The sequence below is a fragment of the Chlorocebus sabaeus genome, chromosome 9 (genome assembly GCF_047675955.1).
Source record: "Chlorocebus sabaeus isolate Y175 chromosome 9, mChlSab1.0.hap1, whole genome shotgun sequence".
NCBI lineage: Eukaryota > Metazoa > Chordata > Mammalia > Primates > Cercopithecidae > Chlorocebus > Chlorocebus sabaeus.
This window is the reverse complement of record NC_132912.1, coordinates 6,915,161-6,935,785: the sequence shown is the minus strand read 5'-3', so window position 1 is coordinate 6,935,785 and position 20,625 is coordinate 6,915,161.

The window sequence follows — 20,625 nt, the reverse complement described above, 5'->3', positions numbered from 1 at the left end:
TGGGGAGTCAGGAGGTAAATGGAGTGAAGAGTAAGTAATTGGAAAGATGGTTTGTCACTCACAGTTCCCAGGAGGAGGGGCATGTCACACCATGGGAGCCCACATGGGGAGTCAGGAGGTAAATGGAGTGAAGAGTAAGCATGGTCACAGCCTCTATTGTGGCTTCTGTGGAAGGGATGGGGCAGGGTGAGCAGGCTTAGGATCTGCTAGTGTGAATAATTTCAGCAGGCTCTGGGGTATGGGGGCAGCCCCTAGTTGTTACCTGGACCTGGGGTGATTAGGGCAGGGGAGGTGGCCCTGAATGGGAGAGTTCCATAAGGAGATGGCTGGGGAAAGGCTCTGGATCAGTTGGTTCGCATATAAAAGGTGCACTCACAGGGGCGTTACTTGCTTTTCCTAGGAATGGGCTGACTCCAAGAGGGGCAGGCCCTTCAGGGTCAGAAAGGCCTCAGATGTCAAGGCATCAGAAATACAGAAAATAGAGGCATAATCAATACACTTATTTTATTTAAAAACATGAAGATTTGTCTGCGACAAAGAATTATTTGCATCCATAAAGGAGAAGACAAATGTCGTCCTTGTTGTGGAATGGGCAGAGTGCAAGGGAAAAGAGAAAATATAGCTCCACCTCCCGCCTCTCATTCAGGCCATGGAACCATTAAATAGGAAAAAATGAACTTAACGCAGACTGGAAAAATGACACGATATGAGCTGCCCCGGCTCTCCATACCACACGGTGTACTTGCGTAAAGCCTCAGGGCTCCACAAGAAAGCCTTTGTGAAGTGTTGTCAATTTGCCAAAAGCACCTCCTCTGCCTGTATTTCAGCAAAGGGCAGACAGCTCCGTACTGTGTCTCCTAAAAGGTTTGGGGAAACTAAATCTAGAAACTTTTTCTCTTAACTTTCATGAAACTCCTGGACAATACTTAGGAGAACATGGGTGATGGTGACGATAGCTTTTTTTTGTTTGGTTGGTTGGTTGGTTGGTTGGGTGTTTTTACCTTTTAGTTTAGGTTCAGGGGTACATGTGCAGGTTTGTTACATAGGTAAACTCGTGTCACAAGAGTTTGTTGTACAGATTATTTCATCACCCAGGTATTAAGCCCAGTAACCAATAGTTATCTTTTCTGCTTCTCTCCTTCCCCCCACCCTCCCTGCTCAAGCAGACTCTAGTGCCTGTTGTTTCCCTCTTTGTGTTCAGGAGTTCTCATCATTTCACTCCCACTTATAAGTGAGAACATACAGCATTTGACTTTCTGTTCTTGCATTCATTTGCTAAGGATAATGGCCTCCAGCTTCATCCATGTTCCTGCAAAAGCCGTGGTCTTGTTCTGATGGTTTTAACTGTAAACACTGTTCATTTTCCTTTGGGTGACATTGGCTTCTTAAGATGACATAAACTTATTTTAACCTCAAAGGACCTTCTAAACTACACACACGTTTTTTCATTCCAACTGAAGGAAAGATGTCGGTGCCCTCGCCTGCTTCACCGCATTCCGGCTATGAAAATCTATCTTGTATTTGTGATGGATTCCAATGGGAATGGAATGTTTTAGAGGAGTGGACAAACACCCACCCACGTGGGTGACTCTTACTCCTGTGCTAGGTGCAGAACTGCCGGGATGGACGCACCCAAATCTGGTATTGAAAGTAGTTTCTGCTAAAATTTGATTCTGATCTGAGCTTCTGGTAGGAAATACCTGCATAATAATGTGTAGTGTGTACCTATTTTGAGGTGGAGGAAAAGAGCGAGGTGTAGTTTCTGTAGTTAGCAACACTCAGAAGCAGTAATTGGGCTGGCATCAGATGGCACTGTGCTGGAGACTCCTGTACCACGGCCAGATGCACTCCCCAGAACCCCACGCGGCACGCATGAGCAAGGTTTGACTTAGAGATGGAAATCAATCAGAGTCACCATTTTCGTCTTTTTTTTTTTTTTAAGACGGCAATTCGTGGCAACTTTTGTTGGGTATTTAACATAAGAGCTGCCTGTGAGAAACTGCCTTTGGAAGTCTTAAAGTTTTAAAATGTCAACTTTCCAGCAGATTTTCTTTATTTAAAATTTTTTTTTGAAATATAAGAGGAATATGATAATGAGAAAAAAATAATTTGGAAGAAAATTACACTATATTAAAACATTTAGAAAAGCTTAAAGCAATATTTCTCATTCAGAGAAAATCCCTGCAATGTGATATTAATATTATTTTCTTTTTTTTTTTTCTTTCTTTTTTTTGTTTTGAGACGGAGTCTCGCTCTGTCCCCCAGGCTGCAGTGCAGTGGTGCGATCTCAGCTCACTGCAAGCTCCACCTCCCGGGTTCACGCCATTCTCCTGCCTCAGCCTCCCAAGTAGCTGGGACTACAGGCGCCCGCCACTTCGCCCGGCTAGTTTTTTGCATTTTTTTAGTAGAGACGGGGTTTCACCGTGTTAGCCAGGATGGTCTCCATCTCCTGACCTCGTGATTCGCCCACCTCGGTCTCCCAAAGTGCTGGGATTACAGGCGTGAGCCACCGCGCCCGGCTGTGATATTATTTTCTTTAGCATTTTTCCTACTGCTTTCTTTTCTCTTCTTTGCTCTCTTTGGATCATATTACATCTATCATTTTGAACCCTACTTTTCAACATTTAACTTTAGATCAAAAATATTTTCCTATGTGATAGAAAAAATCATGACAGCATCATTTTAAATGGCTTAAATAATATTCTGTCATATGGTGTGCTCTAATTTATTTAACCATCCTCTTATGTTATATTCTTTCTAATTTCTTATTAATTTAAAATAATGATGCAATGAATATTTTCGTACCTAAATATTCCTGTGCACTTACCACATGGGGTAAAATATTTTTAAAGATTTTCTTGTCCTTCAAGTTATCCAATGTCCCTCCCCTTTTTTTGCCAACATCAAAAAAAGAAGATTTCATCACAGAGGAAGATTAAAACGAGAGAGAGAGAGCAAGAAAGACAGAGGAGAGAGCACGCCAAAGTTTTACTTTCTGAGTTTTAAAACTCATAACAGAGACGTAATCCTGAAAACCTATGTTTTTGGTTGACAGGAGCAGACTTTTTTTAAAAAACAGAAAAGTTTTTGTTTTAGTTTTGCATTCAAAGAGTTAAAGCTTTAAGGAATTGAAGCATAGACTTCATGCTATAAAGAAAAGATCGGAAGCAAGTGTTCTTAACCTCATGTTTGTAAACAGAACAAAATTTCAATATAATTTGTTTCCCGTTATATTCCTATGTATATTATTTTATGCGTCTAAAACATTTTTCTGAAAAGAAACTCACAGGACTCATCAGGCCACCAAAGGGGCCCATGACACAAACACAGTTAACTGTCCCAGGTTGGTGATGGGCAGATGACATCCCCTTCAAAACTAGCAAGAGGTCACTGGGGCTGCAGGAGGCATCAGTCCGGCATATAGGCAGGTACCAGTGATGAGTCTTTGAGGGAGAAACTTCCTCCGTGCGTGTGTGTGTGTGTGTGTGTGTGTGTTTGAAACTTAGTATAGACACTACCCCATCCCAACCTTAGTTTTACTTTAGGAGCCCCCAAAAATAGAGAAATGTGTATTTTACATGGCAGCATGGAGTCCTGGCACATCAGAGGGTTGTGACTGCACTTGAATCTCCCCCTGCCTCAAGGAGACACAGGGTGGCTGAGAGAGACTGAGCCGGCAGTTGCAGAGGACCACTCCACATGGGGCAGCAGGAGGCCAGAGTACAAGGCGTGAGGGACTGTTCGTCTGAGGCCCAGGAGAGAACGCTATTCCAGCTCAGCTGATGCCACCACGAAGGGTAAGGACCTAACTGGACAAGGCATGTCCGCCCAAGTCATCAGGGAGGATGCTGACTATCACACAATACTGGAAAGATGGACATGGAGGCTATGCCTGGGCATGTCCAAGCCCCCATCCTCTCTCTTTCTTTCTCCAGCTCTGAAATGTGTCACCAGGGGGGCAAGAGAGACTCTGAGATCCGTGAGTGTAAATCCCAAATCACTGAAAAGCAGGAGTGACAGGTTTTCACTGAAATTGACTGGATCTTATTTTTTAATTCCAGGAGGTGTGAGAACTTGAAATCTACATTTAGTTGTAGAAAAATAGAAGTTCTTGTTTTGTACCCTTCAATTTCATGATCTGTGAAAACATCACATACTCAGTAAGTTTCTTTAGATGTTAAATTTCTGAATCTAATAACAACAATTTTATTAAGGCTCTTTATACATACATTTAATGATCATAATTTAATTTTTTCCCAATTTGATTTTTAAAAGCACAGTTAATTGGTATCCAATTTTACCATGATTTGGAGCCATTTGTATTCTTCCGTGAAATATGTATTCAAGACCATCGTTCATTTTACTTTATGGGTTCTTTTATTGAAACCCATCCTAATAGAGAGACCCAAAGAGTTCATGCACTCTGTTCCTAAGCAAGAAAATTCATGAAGGTAGAATGTAAGGGTCTCCAGAGGAACATGGTGCTGGCTCTTCTAATGGTTTTTGAAAAGACAATGCAAAAAGGAAATCCCATCAAATTCTTGATAGCACAAAAAGCTTTGCTTTTGGCATAGTCAGGGCTCTGACAGAGAGTACTTAGGCTTTTAAATTAAGTGTCTATCTGCTTTTAACATTTGGGGAGATTTCTATATTAAATATATGAACAATGACCTTAGCAAAGAATTCCAATTTTATTGCTAGTGCTGGACATAGAAAGCAAAGAGGTCGTCCTTCAGGGAAGTGACTGGGCGGGTGTCATGTGGTTCCCCTGCCACTGGTCCAATTCATCTCCCAACCTATCAATCATTTTACATTCTTCCAAAATGTTAGATGCCTAAAGAGTAAAGTCCAAATGCTACAAGACTGCTTCAGACCTCTGCACAACGCAGCCCTGTCTGAATATTCTAGCCTCCCTTCCTTCTGCAGCTCACATACACACTTAGGACACATTTGATGCCTCACCGTAAGATAGTTTCATGTTTCTTTACTGTTGCTTCTACTGTCCTTTAACCTGCCATACTCTTATCTCAAGTATCTGTCCATTCATTAATATGTACATTTAACCAATATTTATTGAATATTTGTTATGCATCAGGCAGGCATTAGGATAGGTGTTAGGGTTACCCCAACAAACTCGTTATGGTTCTAGTCCCTAACAGAATTCCACTTACCACCCATGCACCCAAAGACTTAGCTCAAGAACCTCAGCTCCCCTACACGACCCATGAAGCCTTCCTCTGTTCTCTGCTCTTATTCCTCAAGATTTCCTTGGCTATTTTTGGCTCATTGCATTTTCATATAAATCTTGTAAACACCTGGGTCAATTTTCAAATACACACACATGCAATCTCCTGGGATTGCATGAGGCTGGGGATACATGTAGGAAGAACCGACACGTTTACAATGTGAGTCTTCTCATTGATAAATGTCCTAGATCTACTTCTTTACTCTATCTACTTATTTAGATCTCCCTTTGAGATCCCTGTCAGAGATGCCTTGTGGTTTTAGAATACAAATCTCATATATCTCTTTAAAATTTCTTTTGAAGTATTTAATGTTCCTCGATGCTGTTGCAAATCGTGTAATTGCAAGATTTTATTTTCTCTGTGTTGCAGGTCTACAGATACAGAGTTGATTTTTTTATACTGACCTTATATGCAGAGACTGTGCAAATAGACATTACATTTAAGTTGTTTGCAGATTCTTTTGGATTTTTCTTCATATACAGTCAGTTCATCTGTGTCTAGTAATTTTTTTCTTCCTTTCCAATGATTCTGTCCTTTATATGTTAATTTGCATTACTGCCCTGGTCTGGACTTCCAGGATGATGTAGGCTAGAAGTGGTAAACAGTAAGCACGCTTATTTCTTTCCACCACTCGAGGGAAAGCTTTCACTATTTTACCTTTAATTTGCAGTTTCGCTAAGCCTCCTCTGGGCTGATCCTCTTCCTGCAACATGAGCTTCCAGGGCTTTGACTGAGGGTGGTGCATCCCAGGAACACTGCCTCTCTTGGGAACTGAACTCCAACCTGGGTCTCCAAGGCATCGTCACCCTGCAGAAAACTCGACTCAACGTTTCTGAGGAGTCAGCTCAGCTTTCCTATGTCCTTCCCTGTGCAGCTTCAGAATTCAGCAACTGTCTTGAGGGGGAAGCTGGTCCCGCATAGAAGGCCCTATTGTGTTAGATAACCTGGCTACCTTCCGTGAGCTCTGCTGAAACCTCTGCATCCTGTGCCCCGAGAAGGGGTTCTGGTAGAGTTTAGATGCTGAATTTCTCATTCTCACCCAGAACCCACAGTGCCCCAGGATAAAGGGCTGGTGCAGATTCTCCCCTTTGCTGTCTCTCAGCCTCTCTACCTACATTGCTTCAACAGCTCTTTGGTGCCTTTAAAACAGATAATTTTTGGATTTTATCTGTTTTATCTAGTTGTTCTGAGTTTCAGGATTAGTCTGTCACCAATATCTCCATCTTACTCAAAAGCAGAAGTCCCATAAAAGGTTTTTCATATATGCTTCCCAATTTATCTTTGATTGATTATACACTTCCAAATGTATTCCTCCTTAGGAGATGGAATATGAGGATCAAAGCAAACTCTGGAGGTTTTCTAGGGTCTCTACCTGAAGAACAATCACAAGGTTATTCCCAGAACTGAGAGAACTGCAGAAATTAAGGGCCAGCCGATGGAGTCAAGTTAACTTTGGATAGATCTGAAAGAGAGGGCAATAGGGCATTACATCCAGGCTCTGATTGGAGCAGTTCATCTCATCTCCAAGTCTTTGTTTCATCCCACTACATTGACAACTTCCCATGTCAATGGCCAAGACCAACTAAAACAATCATAAAAAACAAACTTGTTGTATGTGTCCAGATGTACAAAGTTTTGCTTTGGGGAGTAATAAAGAAATACAGACATCATGAACTCAAGATTTCTTGAGTTCATCTGAACTATTGCAGAACCCTTCAATGCACTTTCCACCACCTCCGTGGTCTGTTCAAGATGCACACAGAGATCACTGGGCAGATGAGTGCATCACCCTGGAAGTTACCTAGTGTGCTGGCTTCATGGAAGTGAAGGGTCACAGCATCTAAACTCAGGAATAGGATCCAGAGATCAGGAAAAAGTGAATATGAGCGTCATCTGTTACTATGTTATTGTTAGAAGTAATTTTTCTGATCTGGTAGGCAGGCAAGTTTCCTCTCTCAAAATACCATGCACATCGTGTCTAGCCTTGACATTTTTTTCAACTAAAGGAAGGTTGTTCCTTGATTAAACATATGCAAGTGGCTGGGATATTTCTACCCAAAGAAGAATGTCATGCATTTACACAGCAATGGGCTTTGGGGGTTACACTCCAGCAGCAACATGTCACTCTGTATATTGTTGCACTTTCTGTTTTTACTTGTCCTGGCTTTCTAATCCTATGTTGGGCTCCCACCTAAGTGTAAGGCGGCTCTTTTTGGAGTGTGTTAACTCTGCTGTGACATCTTCAGCATTTCTTCGAAGGTGTGGAAGGATCCACATGGTGGCTTCTGGACAAGGCACAGCAATTAGATCCTCACTTATGTGGCCCTTGGACATCCCAACTTCAACAAGCATCCTTCCTTCTCTGCAAACTTCTTCAAAGTTTCAGCTTTGAAGCTGAAACCAGTTGGAGACCCAGGAGTGATCACTTATGTGGGACTTGAATGGAAAAACGCTCAAAGAATATCAGGCTGTGAACTAGGCATTTTCAGTGAGGACAGAATGCAAAGGAAAGAAAAGGAGAAGCTGTGAGATGCCTGTTGACATTTTTCTGGGCAAGGAAGAAATATGTGTTCACCTACCTTCCAGGGCCCTTTTATATTGCCCTAAATTCTGCTACTTGTTCCCCTATTCAATCTTGGGTCAGATTTCTTTCTCAATAAAAAAAAAAGGCTGACATGAAAAATAATTCATATTCATAGAGTTAATTCTGATGAAAATAATCCCTAGGGCTTTAATGCACTACATTCCGATTAAAATGCTCTGGACGCTCAGGGTTTGGGCTCGTGTCTCTCCTGGGATGCCATTAATGTTTTATGCATATTAGGTTATTTTCCAGATTCTGCTGCTTTGCTCTGGAAAACAGATTTAAAAATCCAGTTAAGATACATCTGGAAGGCTTTAAAAACTGGGAAAGATTCTCATCTGGATGGGATGGTTTAAGTGTGATGCTGCCTGAATTTGGAGCCAACAGCCATAAGATCTTTCCAGGCCAGTTCCAAGACTTGAATTTTATAATACTATGAATATCTAACCAACAATCCCCTCAAGGATAGATTTCAAAATTGGACATTATGTGAAAAAAAAATCAATTAATTTTTTTTTGATGTAGTAGAAAGACCCTGAGCTGGGATTTTTAAAATATGGCTTCTTGTCCCAGCTCCGCTCCTAATTAGATGAATGACTTGGGAAGTCACGTAACCTTCATGGACCTCAGTTTCATTGTCTGCAGATGAGTATTTGCTTGATAATACCCAATGTCTCTTTGAATTGCCTCTACAATAAAGGTTTTAATTATTTTCCATTTGTCTACTTCCCTCTCTATTCCCTTGTAATTTCCTGGTCCTCATTCCAATTAGTGAATTGATTCTGGCTTCTCCTCTCACTAGCTGTGCAACTTTAGGCAACTTACTTAACCTTCCTGTGCTCTGACAAGCAGTCTTCATATTGTCTGCCTCATAGAGCATTATGAGGATTAAATGATTAACTCATGTGAATTGCTTGGCTCAGTAATAAGTAAATAAATGCTAACCTCTCTTCATTATTTTCAATAGACTGGTTTCGTTTACTCAAGAGTGTAGCTGATGCACTTTATTCCTGGATAACAAGGATAGAGTTGAGGTCATTATTATCAAGAGCAGCCTCTATTTATTGAAGAAAAGTAAACCTATTAGATTATTGACTCCTTTTCTGTTGCCTAGTCTCAAATTGTTGATTCAGGAGCTCTGCAGAGTAACACGAACTTGAATATCTCTTTCCATCTAGAACTCTTTCCCTACCTTTGTGTGAAGACACAGAATGAATCGTGAAGGTCTGATCTCAATTCAGAGACCTTGAAAGCAAGATCCAAGCAGAGGCTTATCTTTGGCTCCCCCATGTCTGCAGTACAGGTTGGAATAATCAACATTCAATTACAGGAAAAAACGCACAGATTCCAAGTGAAACACTAGTATCACTGAGTAATAGGTTTTAGGAAAATAGGTTCAGTTATTTGGGGTGGTATCATTACACGCTACGTACTGTAAAATGCTCAGCTCATACGTGCACATGGTATGAGCGTTGACGACAGTATACACTGCCTGCCCAATGCCCCAATTGAAATGCAGCATCAACCCTAGGAAGTTCCCTGCACCCCTGTCTATCAAGGGGCCTCCTATATAAGCAGCAACTATGACTTTGCTTCCTATCCCCATAGATTAGTTTTGCCTGTTCTTGAACTTCCTATCAATGTACTTTTTGGGTCTGGCTTTTTTTACTCAGCCTAATGTTTTTGAGATTAATCTCTGCTGCCGTATGTATCCACTCATTCCTTTTTAGCGCTAAGGAGTTCGTATTCCATCGTGTGACTGTACTGTTAATCTGTTTATTCCTTTTGCTGCGCATGAATCTTTGGGCTGTTTTCCTTTTACGTTATTATGAATAAACCTGCCAAGAATGTAGAGAATGACTGCTGCAATGAAGGGATTTTTTTCCCTGAACTTTTAAAGTTTTCTGCCATGCAATTATATTTTCTTTAAAAATGAAAGATTTAAAATGCATCTCAAGGTCAGCTCAAATCTTCCCTCTTTCGTAAAGAATTCAGTTCCTCCCCCAGGGCCCCCACGCCTCTTTTCTGAACGGCTTTTGCGCGTGCCTACGCACAAATGCAAGCGTTGCACACACTGCCATCGTGTGGCTTGCTTTTGGACTGTTTTAATATTCCTATTGTTTCTTGTGAATTAGGCATATCTTCTTATTAGGTGACATGATGTCTTATATTTATTATTTCTCAAAGCAAAACTTTGTACATCGAGATATATTTGACAAGTTTGTTTTTGATGACTGTTTTTAGTAGGTCTTGGCCATTGACATGGGAAGTTGTTAATGCAGTAGAAAGAGGAAACAAAGGCCTGGAGATAAGATGAACTGCTCTAATCAGAGCCTGGATGCAATGCCCCATCCAGAGGTTCCAGGGCCCCTTACCCAGGTGAAGGGAAATGCACTGATTTGGAATTCCTGTTACTTGCCTTCTCCTTCCCAGTTCAGAGCACAGGCTGAAATTGGCTTCACTGTGAGTATCCCCAAATATTTCCCTTCGCGCCCCCAGAGCGTGCTATTGGAGGAACGTCTGTGAAATCCCCATTCAGACATGTTCTCTCAGCGGGATGTCAATAGAAACTTAGCTCTGATTGTGTTCCTTGTCACAGCACAGGCGGGGGCTTCTGGCCTTTAGATGTTGTGTGGTGTGTACATGTACTTGTTTGTGTGTGATGTATATGTGTGTGTGCACGTGCTTGTGTGTGTGCTGTATATTTGTGTGATGTGTGGTGTTGGGCATATATGTGCATATATGTGTGTGTAGTGTATGGTGTGTGTGGTATTTACATGTGTAATGTGTGTGTGTATGTGGTGTGTGTATTTTGTGTGCATATGTATGTGTGGGCAATGAATGTGTATGTGGTGTGTGTGTGTAGTATATTTTTGTGCGCATGTGTGTGATGTTTCTATGTATATGTGCACGTGTGTTACATGTATTTTTCTGTGCATATGTATGTGTGTGACGTGTGTATGTGTGGTGTGTGTATTTTTGTGTGCATATGTGTGTATGTAGGTATGTGTGTGCCTGCAGATTTGTGTGTGCATATGTGTATATTTATGAGTACGTGTGTGCATGTGTGATGTGTTATTGTGTCCGTGTCTGGTGTGTACTTGTACACACAAGCATGCATGTACACACCTGCACACATCTCTCTTCCATTCTAAGAAGAGTGATGAAAAAACAGAATTTCTGGGATTAAAAGTATCATAGAAATAAATGAGTGAGTTGTTTAGTTTTTTGATGAGAAAATATCAGCTCTGGCTGCTGAGTAGTGAGAACTGGAGGGGCGATTCCCTAGAGAATGTTACGTATTCTTCTCTAAAGCCCACAGAATGGCCACGTTCCCACTCTTCCATCCTACTTTTTCTATCAGTCTTCCCTTTCATAATTGCTGCCTTAGATGGCCTGAGCTTATTTATTAAGATCGTATTTTCTTTTACTTTTGTTCTTCCTTCATGTATTTTATTTTAATGAAAGCCTGCCGAAGAAAACCTAAAAGTACTTTAAAAGCAAATATTTAATGAGTCTTTAGTTAATGGTAATGAATAGCCCTATAGAAAAGATACATTATTTTCACAATGTTAGAAATACAGTAATAGTTTATCAAAGCTCTCTTAAGCATTAGAGTGCTTAATTTAAGTGTTTCAAATCAGAAAGGGTTTTTATAAATGTATTCAAATGTTAAGTAAGGCTGGGCACAGCAGCTCTTGCCTGTAATCCCAGCACTGTAGGAGGCCAAGGCAGGCAGATCACTCAAGGCCAGGAGTTTGAGACTAACCTGACCAACATGCTAAAACCCCATCTCTACAAAAATACAAAAATTAGCTGGGCATGGTGGTGCATGCCTGTAATCCCAGCTATTCGGTAGGCTGAGGCATAAACCCAGGAGACAGAGGTTGCAGTGAGTCAAGATGGTGCCACTGCACTCCAGCCTGGGCAACAGAGCAAGACACTGTCTCAAAAAAATAAAAAATGTAAGTAAGCATAAAACTAAGATCAGAACTTTATTCATTATTTTTATTATATATGGTAATGTAGTTTTACTGAATATCAACTAACAGTAAATTTAAAATAATGTTTATTTATTTTATTATCATGAAATATTACCTATTTATTGTAGAAAATTATAAAATAAAGATTAGCAGAAAGAAAAATACCAACTCAAGGATTTCTGTCGGAATTATGGCACATCATAGATATGTGTATACTTTTACATATATGTTATTTATAGAAGCAGATATAGCAAGATAAATATTAATATATGGGTATATGTTTGTATATGTGTAGGTGTATGTAATATTTATGTGTCTCTGTATATATTTATGACTATATACACAAAGTAAAATAAACTGGTCATACACTAATTTTTTTCACTTATGATAGGTTTAGAAACATATTTACATATCAATAAACATTCGCCTACAGGGTCATTGATCATGTGAATGGAGTTTCCATTCTAACAATGCTGTATAGACACACAATTGTCTTGGTAGAATTATTAGGTTGTTTTCAGTTTTTAATTAGAAAAAACCCATTGCGAAATTTTGCTTCTAGATGAGGTGAAATAACAGAAGCCAGGTTGACCCTCCAAACTAAAAAACTAGACAAAATATGAATCAATGGTTTTTAAGACATTGGACATCGGTCATCAAAGGAAAGAGATGAGAACAAACAAAGCTAAGCCCCAGCCTATAGTCTTAAAGGGATTCAAGACCACAGTGAGGAAGGGAAAACTCTGACAGAACCTGGCAGACTCCCTGACTTGTTAAGGATGATGTCTGGGGAGATCAGAGTGGTGAGAGTTCACAGCACAGAGCACTGGGAAGGAGAGAGCTGCATAAAAGATTATGGACGAATGCAGGCCATCTTCCTCGGGTGTTTGACCGAGCGCTGATCAGGGCATGCATGTGAGGAAACTACCTGAGTCTTTCTTTCTCTGGAAGAAAGAACCACATGAAAAGATTAGAGGACATGTAGCTGGAGCTCACATGAGCCTGGGAATAGTATCCGTTTCCTCCAGCCAGATTGGAAAACTTTCTAATTCATAGGACGCTGGGTAGAATGTTTAGGAGGGTCTTGCCCTGGTAGTAGGGAACAATTAGCCCTAGACCGGGCTTATCAGGTGGAACTAGAGAGGTGTTTAGTCTAGGGTTAAAAGATCAAACTGTGTCCAAGAAACTTAACTGCATCCCAGAAGAAAGCTCAAGAATATTCACAGGAGTGTAAAAATATCCAGTGTTCTAAATCAGGTAAAGTTGCAATGTCTCACATCTAATCAAAAATTGTTGGGCAGGTGAAGAAGCAAGAAAAACATATTGCAATGAACAACATTATCACTGACATTTTGAGGGAATCATTCAATGTGTCCACTCATAGCTGACCTAGCAGGAGGAGGACACCTGCCCCAGAGCAGGTTAGAGATCATCCTTCAGCAGCCGGTTACCTAAGGCCTTTCACCTGACTTTTCACAATGAGTAGAACTGATCAGCTACCTCTTTTCTTAAACTGAGAAGCAGAAAGAAGTGAGCAGTCAGTGGTGGATAATTGAGCTGAGAGGTCATATAAAGTTATGTGTGGGGTGTCGTTATCACCCTACGTCCACATTGCCATTATGAAGAACAGAGACTCAGAGTGAGAATGGAGCAGATCTATGTCCTGTAGATCAGACGCGGTCAGCAGAGGGGGAAATGGGAGTAAGAGAGATGATCGCACTCAAGATGCTGCAGCTCTTCAGATTCTGAATCCTGGTTTTTCAGCTTTTTTTGAATTGCCATGAGCTCTATACCCTCATACCAGTGATTCTTGCTTGGGAGTGGTTTGGGTTTCCCGCTCCTCCCAGGAGACCTTTGGCAATATCAGAAGGCATTTTGGATTGTCACAGCTAGTGAGGGGCTGCTGCTGGCATCTAGTGGATAAAATCCAGGGATGTCGCTCAGCATCCTACAATGTGCAGGACAGCCCCTACAACGAAGAATTCTCTGTCTCCAAATGTCAACAGGCCAAATTTGAGAAATATTGCTTTATGTTAACCTCTTTTTGAACCTGAGTTACTTTGCACGGGTTTCTCTTTTTTATAAATAAGAAATGCTTCTGTCAAACACCACTGTAGCTAAGGCTTTGTTCACATCCTCATTATTTCCTCAGGTTAAATTGCTAGAAGCAGACGTGTGGGGTGGAGGTAGGGTCAAAGAGCATGCATTGTTTTAAAAGTTCAGCTGTACACAGCCAATTAATGTAGCATCCTTTAATAGTTTACTCACGTGTACTGAAGTCCAAGGTCAGGTCAGGCTTTATCTGTTAGAAGAACAGCCCATCAGCCTTAGCATGCATCTTTGTCTCTCATCCCTAACCTTCTCCTCTTTACAATGGCTTTCTTGGGGTTAACTCGAGGCAACTTTGCAACACATGTGGTACCACTGCTTTCCCTGTGTCCAAGACAGGCATTCATTCGGCATACAACAAGTGCTAACTGAGTGCTCACCATGTGCCTGAGAACTCTTCCTCACACAGTGCTCCAAGCAGCCACAGCTAATCAGTGAGAATTGGCACATGAAATTTAAATGAACAATAACCCAAACCGCAAAATAACGATCAGCCATTTCCGCCCTCTGTACAGTTAAATCAAGGACATTGCTGTGAGCTTTCTCCACCTTCCTTCTCTCTCTATGTAAAAAACAGGGGAACCATTGTGCAGAACAGAGCTGATACAAGCTCCCCTACTTTTGAGTCGCTTTAGTGTTACACCTGACCCTTCCTTTCTCCAGAGAGAGAAAAGCTTGGGTTTTTTTCCACCTATTTGCCCCAGCAGTAGGTCAATAAGTGTGTTGCCTTAGGGAAAGCTGTAAGGCACATCGGAAAGAACCAAAACCAAGACAAAACCCTCTTCACAGTTATTTTTAGAATGCCTGGAACTCTAATTACTTCCCTTTTAGACAGTTATTAGTGAGAAACTTTTTTCCAACAACGAAAAGACAACACTTACCTGTGAAAATCATGTACCTTTTTGTGTGATCCTAAAATAATGTTCCAGACTCTCGAGTCTGCCTTTGTTGTCCCACATCCAAGACCATCTGGTTCAGTGTGCCGCTGCTCAGATGTGCAGGAGGTGTTAGGACCTTAACCTTCCATCATCCCTGGGAAGCATGAGCATTTCCCTCATGCACCTGCCAGAGATACAAACTTTCAGTGAGTCGTGACAACCTCAACAGACCGGAAACAGAACTTAAAAGTCCACTTATATCTCATTTTTTGAAATCATAATGATGCACATCAAAATTAAGGAAAAGAAAAGAAAAAGAGCAATGTTCTTACTTCTAAACAACATGCTGTATTTTTTCTCCTTGTATCCTGGAGGCAGCAGATGGTGGAGGTCTCTGTTGCCCTCACTCACTTCCCTTTCTGAAAGGTGCCTTCGAATCTTCTTCATCGGCTTCAAATCTTCTTCATGGGCTCAAAAGTAAAATATAGGGAAGAGATCCCTTTTTTTTTTCACAAACCAGCTTCTGGATTTGTCATGGCATGTGAGCACTAACTGTTACTTAACAGATGATTCAAATCTGCTGCAGCACTGCCAATTTTCCAATAAATCTTCTTTTAATTTAAAGTTATTGAATCATCAATCGTTTCCCACTGTTCACTTAAAGCATAGTCAATTTATTACCTTCTCCAAATAAGATAAGCCTAAACCAACTGGCAATTCCAACTCAGGTTCTTTATTTATTTCTTGCACCAGTTTATAAACTTAAAGATTAGCAGGTATGCCCTGACTTGACCTGATGGTCCCGGTTTCCTGTGATGACCAACAGTCCTCAAAAGAGAAAGGATTTACCACTGTGGATTTAAGGGAAAAAATAATTCAAAACAATGGATATTGTTTAACTTCTCATACTAAGATGTAATTTACATTGTCAGGAAACCTAGATTCTCTCTCTCTGTTCTTCTCTCAATTTCCTATGATCTTCTCTGTGTGTAAATGACTGACAAGCCTAGGAAAGTTACCAGCCCTGTGTTAACTTAACCCTTGGCTCTGCCTTAGCCTTCTTAATTGGGAATGAGTCTACTACAAAGATGGGTAAGAAATGAAACGGTGATGGCTGGTGGGGCTACTCAGTGAAGGCACAGTCATGTCTTCCCCAGTGCTTTCTTCGAGGTCATAGAAGGACCCAAACACTAAACCAATCTTCTTCTTCAGCTGTTTCTCAGGGCCAGTGGTTCTAGGCACCTATGAGTTACAGTTGGCCTTAAAGCCCCGAGATGCACCTGTTGCATGTATGTATTTCAGGTTGAATTTCATACATGACAGATTCCGAAAGGCTTAGCAAAGTCCGTGTTGAATAAAGGCAGCATGATGATTCTGACTTTTCTGAATTTTTTGTTGGTTATGGCCAATGATTAATATAAACCTTTCTCTTGCATTTAAGCCTGATTAACTACTTCTGAGTTTTATTGTGGGATATAAACATTAAAAATATTGTATTAGCATTCTCTAGAAGGACAGGGCTAATAGGACAGAGGTATATATGAAAGGGAGTTTATTAAGGAGTATTGACTCACACGATCACAAGGTGAGGTCCCACAACAGGGCATCTGCAAGCTGAGGAGCAAGGAAGCCAGTAAAGTTCCAAAATCTCAAGAGTAGGAAAGCTGATAGAGCAGCCTTCATTCTGTAGCTGAAGGCCTGAGAGCCCCTGGCAAACCACGCCGTGGGGTACGTCCAAGAATCCAAAAGCTGAAGAAGCTGGAGTCTGAGGTATGAGGGCATCCAACACAGGGGAGAGATGAAGGTTGGAAAACTCAGGCAGTCTAGTCCTTCCACGTTCTTCTCCCTGCTTTATTCTAGCTGTGCTGGCAGCTGAGCTGGCAGCTGGGTGCCCACCCAGATTGAGGGTGGGTCTGCCTCTCCTAGTCCAGTGACTCAAGTGTTAACCTCCATTGGCAACACCCTCACAGACACCCAGAACAATACATTGCATCCTTCAATCCAATCAAGTTGACACTCAATATTAACCATCACAAATAGTAAGCAAAATGATCATTTTTACCATTATTATCTCAAAATTATGAAAGCTTTTATCTATAGCACTTGCAGTTTTTTAAAAGTGAGATTCATAGGACTGTGTTTACCCCACACACTGAATCCTACTGTCATGACTTGGCATGAAAAACAGCAACCCAGTCACAGTCCAGTACACTGTGCCCTCCCTGTGATGTCAACCTGCCAGGTTTATTCAGTGTTTGACTGTTGTTAAGTATTCATCCAACAACACTTTTGATGCATATGGTGCTAAATGTTGGGAATGCAAACCCGAATAAGGTGTTGTCCTAATTCCTGTCTAATGGTTTTCCTAGGTTTCACTGGCTATGATTTCTGATTCCTCCCTCTCTCCCTCCCTGCCTCCCTTCCTTCCTTCCTTCTTTCCTCCCTCTCTCCTTCCTTTCTTCCATTTCCTTCCTTCCTTCCTCCCTCTCTTCTTCCTTCCTTCCCTCTCTCCCTTCCTTTCTTCCTTCTCTCTCTCCCTCCCTCCCACCCTCTTTCTTTCTTCCTTCCTTCCTCCCTCACTCCCTCCATCCTTGCTTCCATTTCCTTCCTTCCTCCCTCCTCTCCTTCCTTTCTTCCATTTCCTTCTTTCCCTCCCTCCCTCCCTTCCCTCCTTCCTTTCTTCCTTCTTCTCTCTCTCCCTCCCCCCTCCCTCTTTCCTCCTTCCTTCTTTCCTTCCTTCCTTCCTTCCTTCCCTCCCTTGTTTCTTAACCATTGTTTGTTAAGGGATGGCTCTGCACTGAATTCTGGTAATCACCATGCTTTTCTTTTGCTAAAAGTGGAATGCAGAAGTGAATTGTTTAGGGCAACTAAGGGTATGTGGGAGAGGTAGATGCTTTCCCTCTCACAGGTGAGTCTCAAGCATCTGAGGAAATGACAGAAATGCTTAAAGGTGGTTTTAGGCAGTGATGCCTTATGGGGTAAGTTTTTGCTTTCTTTTCCTAAGAAAACAACAGTCCAATCTGATTGCTTTCCAGTGTTTCGGAATTGGATTTGTATTTTGCAGTGCTGAACCTGGTCTTAAGGTAAGTACAGGGTAAGACTACAAGCCCCTAAATGGGTAGGAGCCCATTAGAGATAAAAGGTAAAACCAGAAATCCAGTGGACGGCCATCCGAAACCCATTCAGCCTGAAGGACTTTTTCTAGACTCAAGGGCATCATTGTATCAATAGAAAAGGGCAAAGATGGTGAAACAAAATCATGTATATCCATGTGCTTTCTCAAGCCTTTTATGGGTATTTTCTACCATTTAGATGTGCCTTTTCCTCACCAAAACCCATGTGGAAGTTTAATTGCAAGAGACAGTGTTGGGAGGTGGGGCCCAGTGGGGGGTGTTTGGGTCCCAGGGGTGGATTCCTCATGATAACTTGGTGCCATTCTCAGGATAGTGAGTGAGTTCTTACTCTTGCAAGACTGGATTAGTTCTTGCAGAAATGGATTAGTTCCCTCAAGAGTAGGTTGGTATAAAACATGTCACCTTCCTTGGTCCCTTCCTTTTCGCACGTGCTTACCCCAGCTTTGACCTTCTGTTATATTATGACACATCTGGGAAGCCCTGGCCAGAAGCCGGTGCCATGCCCTTGAAATTTCCCACCTGCAGAACCATGAGCTCAATAGACCTCATTTCTTTCCCAATGAACTCAGTCTCAGATACTCTGTTATAGTAACACTAAATTGATTAAGTCACTGTTATTTTGTAGAAGTAATGTAACCCTCTGAAAAGAACATGGGACTTGGAGAAAAATGCCACAGCTCTTAGTCCAGTTTTGCCATGACCTAGTAGAATGAGATTGCTGATGCTAAAAATGTCAAAATAAAATCATGGTATAAAGTTCCTAAAACCACACCTGGCACAAAGTAGGCACTGCAGGAATGTTTGCTTTAGCCATGTGTTTTCTCACAATGTAAATCTAAACTTTACTGAGTTGCTGGGCATGATGGCTCACGCCTGTAATCCCAGCACTTTGGGAGGCTGAGGTGGGTGGATCAACTGAGGTCAGGAGTTTGAGACCAGACTGACCAACATGGTGAAACCCCATCTCTACTAAAAATACAAAATTAGCCAGGTGTAGTGGTGTGCACCTGTAATCCCAGCTACTCAGGAGGCTGAGGCAGGAGAATCTCTTGAACCGGGGAGGCAGAGGTTGCAGTGAGCCGAGATCGCGCCACTGCACTCCAGCCCAGCGACAGAGCAAAACGCCATCTCAAAAAACATATAAACAAATAAATAATAAACAATAAACTTTACTGAATCAGTTTATGTTCCTGTAAAATGGAGAGAGCAATAAATCCCCACTTGCCTGAGCAAACCACTTTGAAGATTAATTAAAGTAATGCATGGTAGTATACATAAAACAACAAGATTCTTTGCTCACACAACATCCAAGAAGTACCAGTCTATAAAACAGATAGCCACAGGCTCTGCACACCGCTACTCCATTGCTCCTTGCTGCTGCCCACTGCCCACTCCTATTCTCACACCACAATGGTAGAGGGGGAGTTATAAACACCTGGTATGTGCAAAAGTATTCTTCAAGTCATAAAAAGTATGTGCATACATAAAACCATTCTGTAGATGCTCTCAAGAGCTAGCCAACAGGGTGACTCTGAGTCTTCAGAAAGAGTTAAGTGAACTTCAGCCTAACTATTCAAGAAAATAAAAAGTAATTCACCAAAATGAGTAAAATTCCCAATGTCTTGTTTAGTTTAAATGAGTAGGCTCTAGTAATCTGGAAAATTTCAAACTAGGGAACACTTTCTTCTTAGACAACACCAGAAAAACAAGACACTTACACAGATTTTGAATTGTGTATCCAGGAAATGGAAGAAATTCTCAGGTAAGAATTTTCCCAGCAGCAATGTGTATGGTCATCAGGCCACTGACAGTTCTGACAATCAGGCAGCCCCTGACCCCCTCCGGTGCCCAGCCGGCCACCTCTGTGTGGCACTGTCATGAACAGAGCTATGTCTCTGCATCATACTTAGCTCCTCTGTGATCATTTCCATATGTTTCACCTCCTGTTTCTACCTACAACATGTGGACATCTTCACAAAAGGTACTTCTCTAAGCAAATCAACAGCTCCACATTCAAACCCATTCATCTACACAAGAAATGTTCACTGAGTGACAATTTTGTGCCAGAATCTGTACTGAATGCTAGGGATACGGGAATGATCAAGAGAAACACAGTCCCTTGGAAATTATAGCCCAGTACAAGAGAGGGAAATGCAAAAATGGTAATCGTTAAATAATAATAATTGTGATAATGACTGCAGAGATGGAACTTGCATTTATGGGACCACAATGTTCAGCATCTGCAAGAAAAATCTGGGACTTATCTACTTGCTTATGAATTTGGTTTACGTATTAAAACAGCAAAGTGCATGCTATCATTTGGGAGCAGCAGAAAAAATGCAGGTGTCAGTAAGAGGCTGCCCTATTAATAGGTAGACTATAAATATAACCCAGGCTGTTCTTTAATATTGTTACATCACTGTTTTAGGAAACCATGGAAATGAAAGGTTTTTACAACAATTAGTTTGCATATTTTCTCTTCAGCTTCTTGAGTGAGCCTATTTACTAGAACCTAGGAATTTTCCTACACTCTCTCAATGCTCAATTTCAAAAGATACTGAGAGGAAATGACAGACGCCCTCTAGAACAGCTTCCTTCTGAGGAAAACTCTCGAGGGCTCAGAGCTCACACTAACCTGAAGACAACTTTGTAGATCTGTGCCATCCTTCAACAAAGAAAAAGGGGAGAGAA